Raw genomic sequence first — 11,855 nt, forward strand, 5'->3', positions numbered from 1 at the left:
GCTGTTAATGCGTCTTAGAAGGAAAAATCAACTGCGCAGTAGTTCAGTTCCCTTCAGATAAGAACTCGTCAGGCTCTGCATGATACAATCGCTCTGCTCGCGTTTTATTTTTTAAGGGGCACCGGGAACACGTCCTTGGCCAAACGCGGAAAGCTAAATATCTACCAGTTGAATTCCGGCTCCTCACGTCCATATTCAGATGCGTATTTTCTTGCACAACTGATTGCAGTTCCCGTGACAGCAAGCATCGAAGCATGATGGACAAACCACTAAATATAAGACCACCCTACTAAAACGGCCAGAGTAAACGCTAAAGAAAACGCCGCAATAACTGCCGTTCACATGTCCAGCCTCCAATACCAACTGCCTGAGCAGATCCACTTACTTAACCTCGCAGCAAAGTGAATGGACGGAAGGGTTTTCGGAATGCGACACGCGTCCTTAGAGCAATAAAACCTAACCTTCAGGGTTAACTGCGAAACTGACGCTGCGAGACAGCAGTCGTGCAGGTGTGCATCCACAGGACACGCGGCCACTTACCGTGACGTCTCAGGGGGACCAAGCGCTAAGGCAGCATCGTTGGAGCGTCCGAGAAGAAGGCACGCACTCAGCAACAGCTAGTTATCGACGTGCGCTCATAGCCATCGCCTTGCCGTCACTGCGAGATGTACTGCGACCAACACACCAAAATGCGAAAATGTTTCGCACATATAACCCGCGTTGTAAGCACACGCTTTCAAAAACCAATACGAAGACAACACACAACAGGCGCCGTTGCTTCCCCGCACGTAAAAAAGTTTCCGCGGTTTTCTCGTGGACTATCCGGTTTGTTTCATACGCTAAGTGTGCCGCTAGGTCTACAATACCGAGAGAGGGCGCTGGAGACAGGTTATAATATAAGGGCTTATAAGGGGTCCACCCTAGAGTGGAAAGCAGCGGTGCTGATTTATCCAAGGCATTCGGGTTTAAGGACAGTGAAGGAAAAGTAGATTTTAAGCGGGTAGAAATAACCAAGCGAAGGTTATCTGATTGGTGGCTAAAATCAAGACAAGACTAAAATCTCCTAGGTCATGGCTAGGTGGCTTGAGCCACCGCCCGATTTAAAGGGCTTAGCGGTATCAATCCATCCATCCATCCATCCAATATTACTCCTTGAACCAAATATGGCGGGTCATTTTTCAAGCAAAAAAGAAACTACACTACTTTGTAATTCATTAATTGTAACATTTTAGAATTGTGCTTTACATTACAAACTATATTTTAGTAAGTACTGTGGCACCACACTACGACCTTTCATCGGACTATCAAATTTTTGTCACTGGGAATGCGTTTTGGCACGCGTTTGGTCCATTCTTACGCGACCACGTACAAGGTCGTTCACACTTAGGGGGAACACGCGAGAGCGTGGTCGCGATCTTCGGAGTAGATTATTGAGGGGCTTTACACCAGAGCACCAGTACCTGCAACACAGCGCCACATCGAAGCGGAGTGGCAGACGACGTTAAGCACCCCCTCCAAGTCCCTCTGCGCCTCTTTCACTTTGCTTCGATATGCTGCCATGTCAAATTCACTGGCGCTCCGAAGAGAGTGGCCATACGCTCGTGTGTCACCTTTAATGTGTAACCTTGAAATAGTCGACCTCCCCTCCTAGTTCCGAGCCGTGCCGCACTGAATGCTAGCGCTACCTGACAATGCACTCTAGAGTATCGCTTCCGGGGCGATAGGTCAGTTCCGACGCCAGACCAAACTGCGTTCTGATATTAACAGCGCAGAACATAGACGGGACACGCGAGGAGAAGCACACACAGCGATCGCTGACTTTCAACAGCGCTAAATTGGAAAGGACACAGCTCATTATATTCGCACGGGCAGCACACGTGTCACACACGCGTCATTTTGCACCATGATACACCATCACACACCATGACACACACGTCGTTATGCACACTCAGAGCAATATTACTGCACGCCCCACAGCTGAAGTTCCTTTTTTGTTAACAAAATGGATGGCTTCCTTACGCATTAGTATTCCGTTTGGCTATCTCGGCGGCCACCATAACCTCTGGACCAGCTGTTCACTATAAGATTCTGTGCACTTTCCAAATAAACGTTGTTGAAAGTCAGCGCTCATTGTGTGTGCTTGTCCTCACGTGTCCCGTCTACGTTCTGAGTCGTTTACACCAGGATGGAAAACCAACAAGCCCAAGCTGCTGTTGTGGCAAACTGCATCGTCAGGGGGCGCCCACGTGCAGTGCGGCACGGTTCGAAGCTTGGACGGAGGGGTGCACAGTTACTTTTGTCCTCTAAAGTACATGGACCTTGATATCTCTGCAGATATGACTGCTGGGCTTCAACACGATCGTAGTATTTTTTTCAAATCCGGCGAGCAAGTGGGGTTTTCAAGTTTCGCATTCCTGGCAGTGCCTAGCAAGACTATATTACGCCGTTCTTTTAATTAATGAATTTTCGTGCTTGTTCAGACGCTGGTTAATGTTCCTGCTTATTTGGACATGAGTTGTTTTGACTAGGCAAATGAATGTTGTAAACAACACCTTTTATGCACGAATTATATGTATAAATGGCTGCATTCGACACAGTTCTTCTTTTCCATGCATAGAACAGCCCTTTTTGTACTAGCCGCCGCGGTGGATGAGTGGTTACGGCGCTCGGCTGCTGGCCCGAGAGACGCGGATTCGATCCCGGCCGCGGCGGTCGAATTTCCATGGAGGTGAAATTCTAGAGGCCCGTGTACTGCGCGATGTCAGTGCACGTTAAAGAACCCCAGGTGGTCGAAATTTCCGGAGCCCTTCACTGCGGCGTCCCTCATAGCCTGAGTCGCTTTGTGACGTTAAACCCCCATAAACCATACCAAACGAAACCAAACATTTTTGTACTCTCTTTTTACAGCCGGGCTCACGCTAACGAAATAGTGCACAGCGGAGATTAGCACCTGCTCATTGTGCAATGCGCTTGCCCCGAATTTTCGGGTATGCTGGGAATGTTTTTTTGGGTATGCTAGAAAAATGTCACTGATCATAGGGGCGACTTGAGAGCCGATACACGCTACCGGCCATTGAATGTAAACCTTGTTTTCCCGACGCAAGATAAAACGATAGATGCAAGGCAGATCGAAGATAGAAGGTTAACTGTTCAGAACCGATGTTTACAACATTTCTTTTTTTGTGTGTATGGAAAGAACTGCATGGTCAAACAACTAGGTGTGTAAACGTGAGGTTGAAAGCACCCGACAATTTATTATTTAAACGAGCGGCGTCATCTAATATTTCTCGGCAGCGCCACAGATGGAGATAACACAAAAACATTACTTGCTCGTTGCATTTGAAGAACACCACGATCGCGTTAAAAACACCGCAATCAGATTTGCATAAAGATCTTCGAGGCATACTTCGCCAAGTGCCAGCACACACGTTGCAAAACGATCGCATGCATTACAGGCGCTAGAGATTGCCTATCTGGATAAGAGCCTGACGGTTCTTAACACCCATTAATGTTTTTTTTTTTACTGTGGTAGCCTGTTTTCGCGTGTTTTTCCTGTAGCTATATCTGCACTTTTTTTTTACAGTAAACAAGTTCAGTGTCCACGACCGTGTCGTCTTTATGTACCTTGTTTTCGTCAAGCCTAAACAATATGGTGGTACAAACCCAACTGGCCCAATACTGCATAATGTTGACGTGCTGGAGATCAAGGCTTCAAGAACAAGGGTCCTGAAGGTATTTAGTCACAAGTATTAAATTTAGCAACATTTAAGACGTTATCTTGCACGTCAAGGAACCCCTCGTGCTCGATATTATCTCGCAGTGCCCCACTATCGTGTCCTTCATAGGCTATGTGATGATTAGGACCTTCAGTCCCTTATACCATACCATAATTAAAATATCATACCAAGGCGTCAAATCAAATCGAACCTTTCTTCTCTGAGACAGGAGGAGGAGGATCACAGGTAAAATCCTACTTTATGAACAGTTTCAAGCAGGCAGGAACATGCTCAAAACACAAGTCTCGGAACATAAGATTTCCAAAAAAAAAAGCACAACATGGAAGCCGAGAAAGCGCGAAAAGAAAAACATTTGAAAGTAAGCATCAGCTTAAATCCCAAATCAAAAAACATTCCCGGCAAATCGAGGGAAAGCACTGCAAAAATTAAGGAGCAAAAGAGTAACAGCTGCAAACAAGGACATTAAAAAATTTACATGCCGAAGGTGGGAAATCATGGTGCTCAAAAGAGAATGAAATGTGTATGAAGTGCACTTTTCGACATAATCTTCGGTGGGTCAGCGCAAGATTTTTCCGCAAAACAACACCATGGTAGGATATGGACGCGCGACTATATCCTCTAGGACAGTCGCGTACAACTCAATTGTCATTCTGATATATATTCAAATTATAAGTAAGACATGGAGGATTTGTGGTGAGGATGCTGTAGTTGCACGTTAAAACAGATTAGCGATGTGCATACATGCGAATGAAACAGTAAATCAAATCCTTGCAAAGCAGTTGGTTGCACTGCATGCGGCGTTAGTAAGACCTCAATCGTTAAATTATTCTGTTTTTAGGTATATAAGATGCAGAACGCGCTACCCTTATTGGGGCCTTATTTATGACTATCATATTTCCCAAGTTTTGTTTCATGCATATAATCATATTCAATAAACGTTGAAAGTATAAGTCAGGAAACAAAGGAAAGAACCGAAAACATATTGCTGAACTGTAAAGATTTGTCGTTCCTAGTGAATACTCTAAAGCAAGTGCTAAGCCTCCAACGAGAACTATAGCGTACTAACAAGTACGAAGAAAGCAAGTTGTATTCTTCAAATAAAGCTGCGCCATGGTTAAGGTTTTGTCGCATAAGATGGTTCTACTTTGTTTAGATGTGCGGAGCTATTCTGTATATTCACAAGTACGACAACGGCAGATGTTATAGAATTTAAGCAGTGCCATTCTGTAACACGTTTCCAAACTAGAGGGGTAATATCCTCCTAAGAAGCTAGTTAAAAATAAATAGTGTTGTTACGAGAAAGAAGTTCATGTAATGTGATCCTTAGATCCTTTAATAATCCTTGCTTTTGTCAGTGCCGCGCATGAATAAATGTTTGCAGATTAAACGCTCACTTTCAAACTTCTGTAACCGAGTTATTAAGTGAGCTTCCCATCTCTCGGTGTCCTAATGGGCGTACAGCCCTTTAAACATTTTCAATTCAAAGTCTACAAATTGCGTGTAAACTCTTTGTGATGGGTCTAACGAAGTTTTTTATGCAAGGTCCCTGATATGACTCTCGTCCTTTTGCATTCAAGCCACACCCATATCAGGAAAAGCGCAAGCACAACAGTCTCTCAAATGTTTTTTTTTTCGTGTGCGTGTCACGAAACCTTGGCATAAAGCCTTCTGGCTTACCGCGCGATGTCATTCGTCATGCTGGAATGCTGATCACCTTTCAATGACGATGAATGTACTCAGAACGATCCGCGTAAAATTGCCAGGGGTGGGACGGACGCGGCTGGATGAAAATTGGCGCAGAAGATGGCATGTGCAAGCATCCTTTTTCTTTGGGTGTCTAGCATTTATAGGGCCACGCCTCAGCACTTTCCTTGTCGACTTCCGGCATCTACAGACATTTTCGCAATGACCACGGCAGCCGACTCCAGTAATGGGCCTTGTGCTGTGAAGCACAGCGCTCGTACAGCTGAGAAGGGTTGAGATACGTGACTATCGCATGCAGCTGCCACAGTCCACAAGCCACTTGCCTGGAGATAGTGAAAAAGACAGAGTGAGAGTGGAGGAAGAAAGTTCGGAAGCTTAATTAGGAGAAGGTGCATATTTTATACCCTGCACGGAAAAGTCGTGAAAATACATCCAAGAGATCTCTTTACTACTAATGCGGCACACTTTTCATTTCGTTAATGTTCCTAGTGTTATAAGTTTGATGGATTCAGGGCGACGCATGATGAATGCGTTTTCTTACGTGTGCCGGTATAAACAGCCGTAGTTACCTGCACACTATATGCAATAACTGCAGCATGTGATTTGCAGCAAAAGTTGTCCATGGTGCGTATATGTTTAGCGTCGCTAGGGCAATGAGTGACAGGTGGATTTAGTACTTGAACAATGCGGTTATGGTTTGTCATGTTTGTTTTTTAAAACACCTGAGTATCCGTACCTGCGACGTTTCTATTGCAACCCGGTGTCCGGCGTTCCGTTTGATTCCTTCTCAGGTATGTCAACATTCATGGCGCAAGAAACATATGTACTTACTGTTGTTTCATCTCCTACTCCCCCATGTGTTTTGCGCTATGAATGTTCACACTGGCTACCCACTAGCCCGAACCCTCTCATTGTTTCTTACGTGTGCCTGCATAAGCAACAGCACTACTCTCCCAGTTTACGCATCATCAGTGTTAAGTGATTTGCAGCAAGACTTACTCGATGAACTGTGCTTATATGTAAAGCGTCACTGAAGCAATCAGTGGTACATAGGACCTGAACAATGTGGTGGTGGTTCGTCACGTTCATTAAATGAAGTACGAGGGGTTGGTGCGACCATTGGTGCAAAGGGCGCATAAGTAGCGAAAATACTCCAGGCAGTCATATATTTAGCACCAGTTGGGGCAGGAAAGCTTGGGTACGGTATGCTTAGAGGCATTACATCGCGCGGTTAAGAGAGCGTTAGTTTAAAGGGGTCCGAGTGTGCATGATTAAGGGATGATAAATAGGGGCCGGGGTGGCGCTGAGTCTGCCTTTACACCTTCCATCGTGACCTGGGCCGGGAGACCCACAGTGCCCTGAATCCTAAGAGCTCTTTCCGTTGCTAAGGCAGTTACAACCTATAATGCGGATGATGCTTAGGATGGGAGTCCCACAGGCTAACAGCCAGGAATTTGTATTTTGACTCATGCGAAAAGTTCTCTTAGATCCACAACGTCACTCACTTTCCATGCCACGCCCATGTGGGAGGTCTAGGTCGACCTCCTAAAACGAACGACCTCTTCTTTGGGCGCTTCTCTCCTGCAGAACCTGCGCACCACCTAGGGGGTGGAAATTTCATCCTCTTTCCAGGGATCCGGACACAGATGATTCCATAAATCCGTTCTCTTCCTCTCTTAAACTGAGCTTTAGCATGTTTCTGTGTTGCATCTGGCTTCATTTCTTCATCATCATCAGCCTGGAGAAGACTGCTTCATTACAACATAGTTTCCAAATGAAGTCTAAAAGCCTCGTCTTGCGCCTGTCAGGATCGCCGTATTCCGTGAACCATTGTATAAGTAAACCGCCGTCAGGAAACGCTAATTGTTTTTTGGGGGGGAGAGGGAATGGCGCAGTATCTGTCTCACATATCGGCGGACACCTGAACCGCGCCTTAAGGGAAGGATAAAGGAGGGAGTGAAAGAAGAAAGGAAGAAAGAGGTGCCATAGTGGAGGGCTCCGGAATAATTTTGACCACATGGGGATCTTTAACCTGCACTGGCATCGCACAGCACACCGGCGCCTTTGCATTTCTCCTCCATCGAAACGCGGCTGATGGAGGCGAAACGGAAAGGCGCCCGTGTGCTGTACGTTGTCAAGGACACTAATTATTATTCTTTTATGGAGACGGTGTGCCTGCTGGCGTAAAGTATTATTTACAAATGTATGTACACGCTGGACTCTCGAAGGAAGTCGAGTAAAGCCCGGTGGTGCTGCCCAAAAGTTCATTCTTCTACATCTGGCGGACCGCATGAGTGTGGTCCTCACCGGGGCAGGTGTTTCTTCCGGATAGCACGCAAAGAGGGGCACGTCCAAAGCAAGTGTTTAGTGTTCGCCTCGCAGGCAGGAGCGGGACAGAGGACATGAGTCACCGAAAGGGGTAATGGTACTGTGCCGGCCACGGCCAGGATACCGCTGGGGTAAGGGCGACACGGAGGCGTAACCTTCGAAGCAGGACCTCTTCCCAGCGCACAAGGACGCCAGTGTGGTCGGTGCCACACTATGGGAGAACTGCTGGCGTGACGCGCCGGAGGTTTTCTTTCTCTTGAAGGGGTATTGACTCCGGAGAGGTTAGGGCCGCTTGAAAGGGACGGGGAGAAGCTGATTCGTGACTTGCTCCATCCACAAAAGCTTGTGTGGGGTGGGCATCTCGACAAATTTCCTCGTACACGTACCGTGAGGAAGAATTTTTGAACTATGTCCTCAGTTAGCTGTGCCAATAAGTCGGGGCTCAGAACACGCCCTCAGACTACGGATAGCGCCGCAGGAGTCTGTGAGGATGTCAAGGTGGCTTCTAGATGGCAACAGTGTACAGAAGATGCTTAATGTGTTCCGAATGGCCACCAGCTCCACCTGTGTCGACGGCCAGGCAGGGGAGCAAGCGTATGAGCAGCTCTCGCAAAGTATATGGAAGACGGCTCTGTGTTGCCTATCGTTTCCTGCCTGTCACGACCACCGCGGCTTTACCAGCAAGTTACAGACAATCGGCCTGTGACTCGCGTATACTCGCGATACGTTGGCCACCTGAGCGAGTCTAGTGTGTGGGGGCGGAAGGCGCCTTGTCTACGATTGAAACCTCACTACGGTGACACGTGGCGTATGTCGACTCTAGTGTGAGTGCCGATCACGTGAGCACTGCTATCTCTTCCTGTGAGTTATTACCACAAATTTTAACATTAATTTTGGCTACCTGGGGCAGTATGGATAATGCGTATGGTGAAGAAGGAAACTATAATGCAAGCACCACTATCCATATTTTTACCCGAAGGAGTGCACCAAAACAAGTAGCGAAACTCTCAGTAATGCCTGTTTTCATACCTGCTGGCAGATTCCTTCATGTACTCTTCCATACGAGTAGGTTGAATCCTTTTATGACTTTGCAGCCACGTATCAGTGATATTTAAATGCTCTATCAAGAAAATAGGTGAGGTTTTGAATGAAAATACTCATAGCTAGGATATTATTCAACATATAAGGACAATGATTTAACAACGAGCAGATGTTGAAATATGCGCGACTAGGGCGTTAGCTCTGTGCTATTGTAGAGGGAACACCCATTTCAGTCGCAACTCTGGGCTGCAAGTCGCAAAGCCTGAATGCCAGCTGTCCGTGTACACACCGCACCCTAACTAAAGACAGAAATCTGTACTTGGTCACGAGAAATTTTTCCCGAACGTCTGCGATCACAAACGAACATAGTCAATCATATGTAAGTAGACTGTAGTTTAGATGTTTTCACTGACGGAAGCTTTCTTGCTGAGAACGTCCGTATTGCATCATTCAATCTCAATCCGTCAATTTTTCGTCACTTGTGTTTCTCGTCACACTGTCATACTGCCCCCATAAGGCTTTGTTGCTGCACTGGGGCCCCACTGTATCCGTGCCGAGTTGTCTGTGGACGTTCAGCCGAAGGCCAGGGGTAATGACTTCGAAACAGAAAGGGTGTCACACGGATAACAACTTCGCACCCTTGGTAGAATGGTTAAGAGAGGCCGACGTACCGGCCAGTACAGTTAGCTTTGCGGAGGTCGTCTTCCGAGCTTCTCTTGGAATAGCTGTCCGCTCCGATGCCACTGTTGTTGTTGTTGCTGATTATGTTTTTTTGTTTTTGTTGTTGTTTTTGTTGTTGTTTTTGTTTTGTTGTTGTTGTTGCTGTCGTCGTTGTCGTCGTCGTCGTCGTCGTTGTTGTTGTTGTTGTTGTTGTTGTTGTTGCTAGCCTATCAAAAGATGGCACATACCCACACTGGGGGATCGGCCAAGAATCGGTTGGCTATTCACCTGAACGCAGTTAATAAAAAGGAAAAGCACGTGGGAGCGCAACACCGGTGGATTCTTCCTCATGAACAGAAAAGGAATGAGAGTTTTGATTTCAGAATTATAAGAATAATAATAATAATAAAGAGAGGGATTAAATAGTAATGATTAAGTCAAAATGTATTAATTGATAGAAAATAAAAAAATTTTGTTGTCGTCGTCGTCATTGTTGTTGTTGTTGTTGTTGTTGTTGTTGTTGTTGTCGTCGTCGTCGTCGTCGTCGTCGTCGTCGTCGTCGTCGTCGTCGTCGTCGTCTCTAAAGCGATGGCACTTACGCACGGTGGGGGATTCTCCAGGCACAACTTACCGATCTTGGAGGCATCGCTGGAAAACTTACAAGTGCCCAGAAGTGGAAGGAGGTTACGAACATCAGAACATGCAGAACAGTAGTCAGGAAACGCAATAATCAGAGTCTGTTGCTAGCAACAAATAAATGAGTTTTAATAGTAGGGCACACAAGCAGAAAAATATGCACTTGCGTATGAAAATCGCATTTCTTGGTTGCGATTCACTGAACACGTTGTGCTTCCAGTCAACAAGTAAAAAATAGCGTAGCAGCCAGCCTTAGCTTAAACCCTTAATGCGCATTAAAAAGAGATTCTTCCTGACACCACTGGTACACGGACGAGTACCCGTCTGCAACAGAAGGCAACGCTTTAGAAATACATTTTTCTTGCCTAATGTGATGCGCAACTCATTGCTTACCTTCTATATATTAATTCTCAGTGCATTTAGTTTTATTTTTTGTACTCGGCCTTTTCTTTTCAATACAATTATAGGAGTAATGTAAAGAAAAAAGTAGAAGAGTAGTGTCAACAAGAAATTGTCGAGAAACAGGAGATATCCTAGCGGAAATTGAAGAGAGGATATGACAGCATGTTCGTTGTGATAACAGTGCTGCCCCTACTAAGGGCGGCTAAGAATGTGTCCGGGTAGTGTGGCCGGGGCTGGCGCAGTGCAGCGCTAAATTAGGTACTCGTAATCAGTGGCATAATAGAATAGAAGCTTTATTGTCCGCAGTATTTACATATTATTTTTCTGCCGCACCTAGGCACCTCGGTGCTTGTGGGTGGGCCGGCAGAAGCAGTGCACACCATACAACATACAGAGGCTTCTGTCTTGCACTCTACCATGCCCGGGAGGTGATGATGATAATAATAGTTATGATTAGGGCAAATTTTCACACAATACCCACAAAAAATACATTAGCGCTATTCAGCGAACGAATTATATTGTGCCAAACTGACTATAAACGTAAATCTAATCTCTGTGTTTGTTTCGCCTCGCTCAACATTCACACGCTCGAAATGGCGTGAAGATTTCATATGCACCTCGTAATTAATTCAGCCGGCGTTCGCGAGGCCCAAGGACCCACTTTTCTCTTTAATACGTCCTTCTTGGAAAACAGCCCCTCTCTGGTTGTTAGTTACATATTAATTGGGGGCCACGGATATGGTGACTTTGCCGAGCTACGCCGTGCCGCCAAGACTGCGTACCGGTGAGTGAGGACGAGGAAGTACAATAGTTAAATGGAAGCCCAACTCCCGCCGTGAGAATGTGCCATTAAACCTGAGGACATCATTATCATCATCACCATTGAAGGGCGGCGAGTACATGGAGCGTGTTAGACCTCGGACCCAAAAAAATGGGTCGCTGGCCTAGAAAAACACAGACGTAGATGTGAAGCGAGATTGTAGGGTTATCGTACTGATCACCGGAAAAGTACAGTGTTGTTTCTTCTGTTAGTAGAGTTTTTGTTTTAGTTTGGTTCGTGATTCACCTCATACCTCGTTTCGCATCTGCGTTCGTGTATGAATGGTCTTTACACGAAGCAATAAAATCATTGAGAGGGTGAGTTTCGTCTGTATAATCCTTCCCTCGGGTGTGCTTTGTTTGTAACCAGTTTAGCGGTATTTTCTGCGCTATGATTCACCAACAGCCTTCATTCTCGCCTTGCTAGAATTACAGACGATGCCAGAAGGATAACGGGTATTAACTGCTGTGCGAGGCCTGCAGTATTAGTAAAGAACTACACACAGACAACAATATATCTGTACATCG

Source organism: Amblyomma americanum, chromosome 5 (genome assembly GCF_052857255.1).
Source record: "Amblyomma americanum isolate KBUSLIRL-KWMA chromosome 5, ASM5285725v1, whole genome shotgun sequence".
Lineage (NCBI taxonomy): Eukaryota > Metazoa > Arthropoda > Arachnida > Ixodida > Ixodidae > Amblyomma > Amblyomma americanum.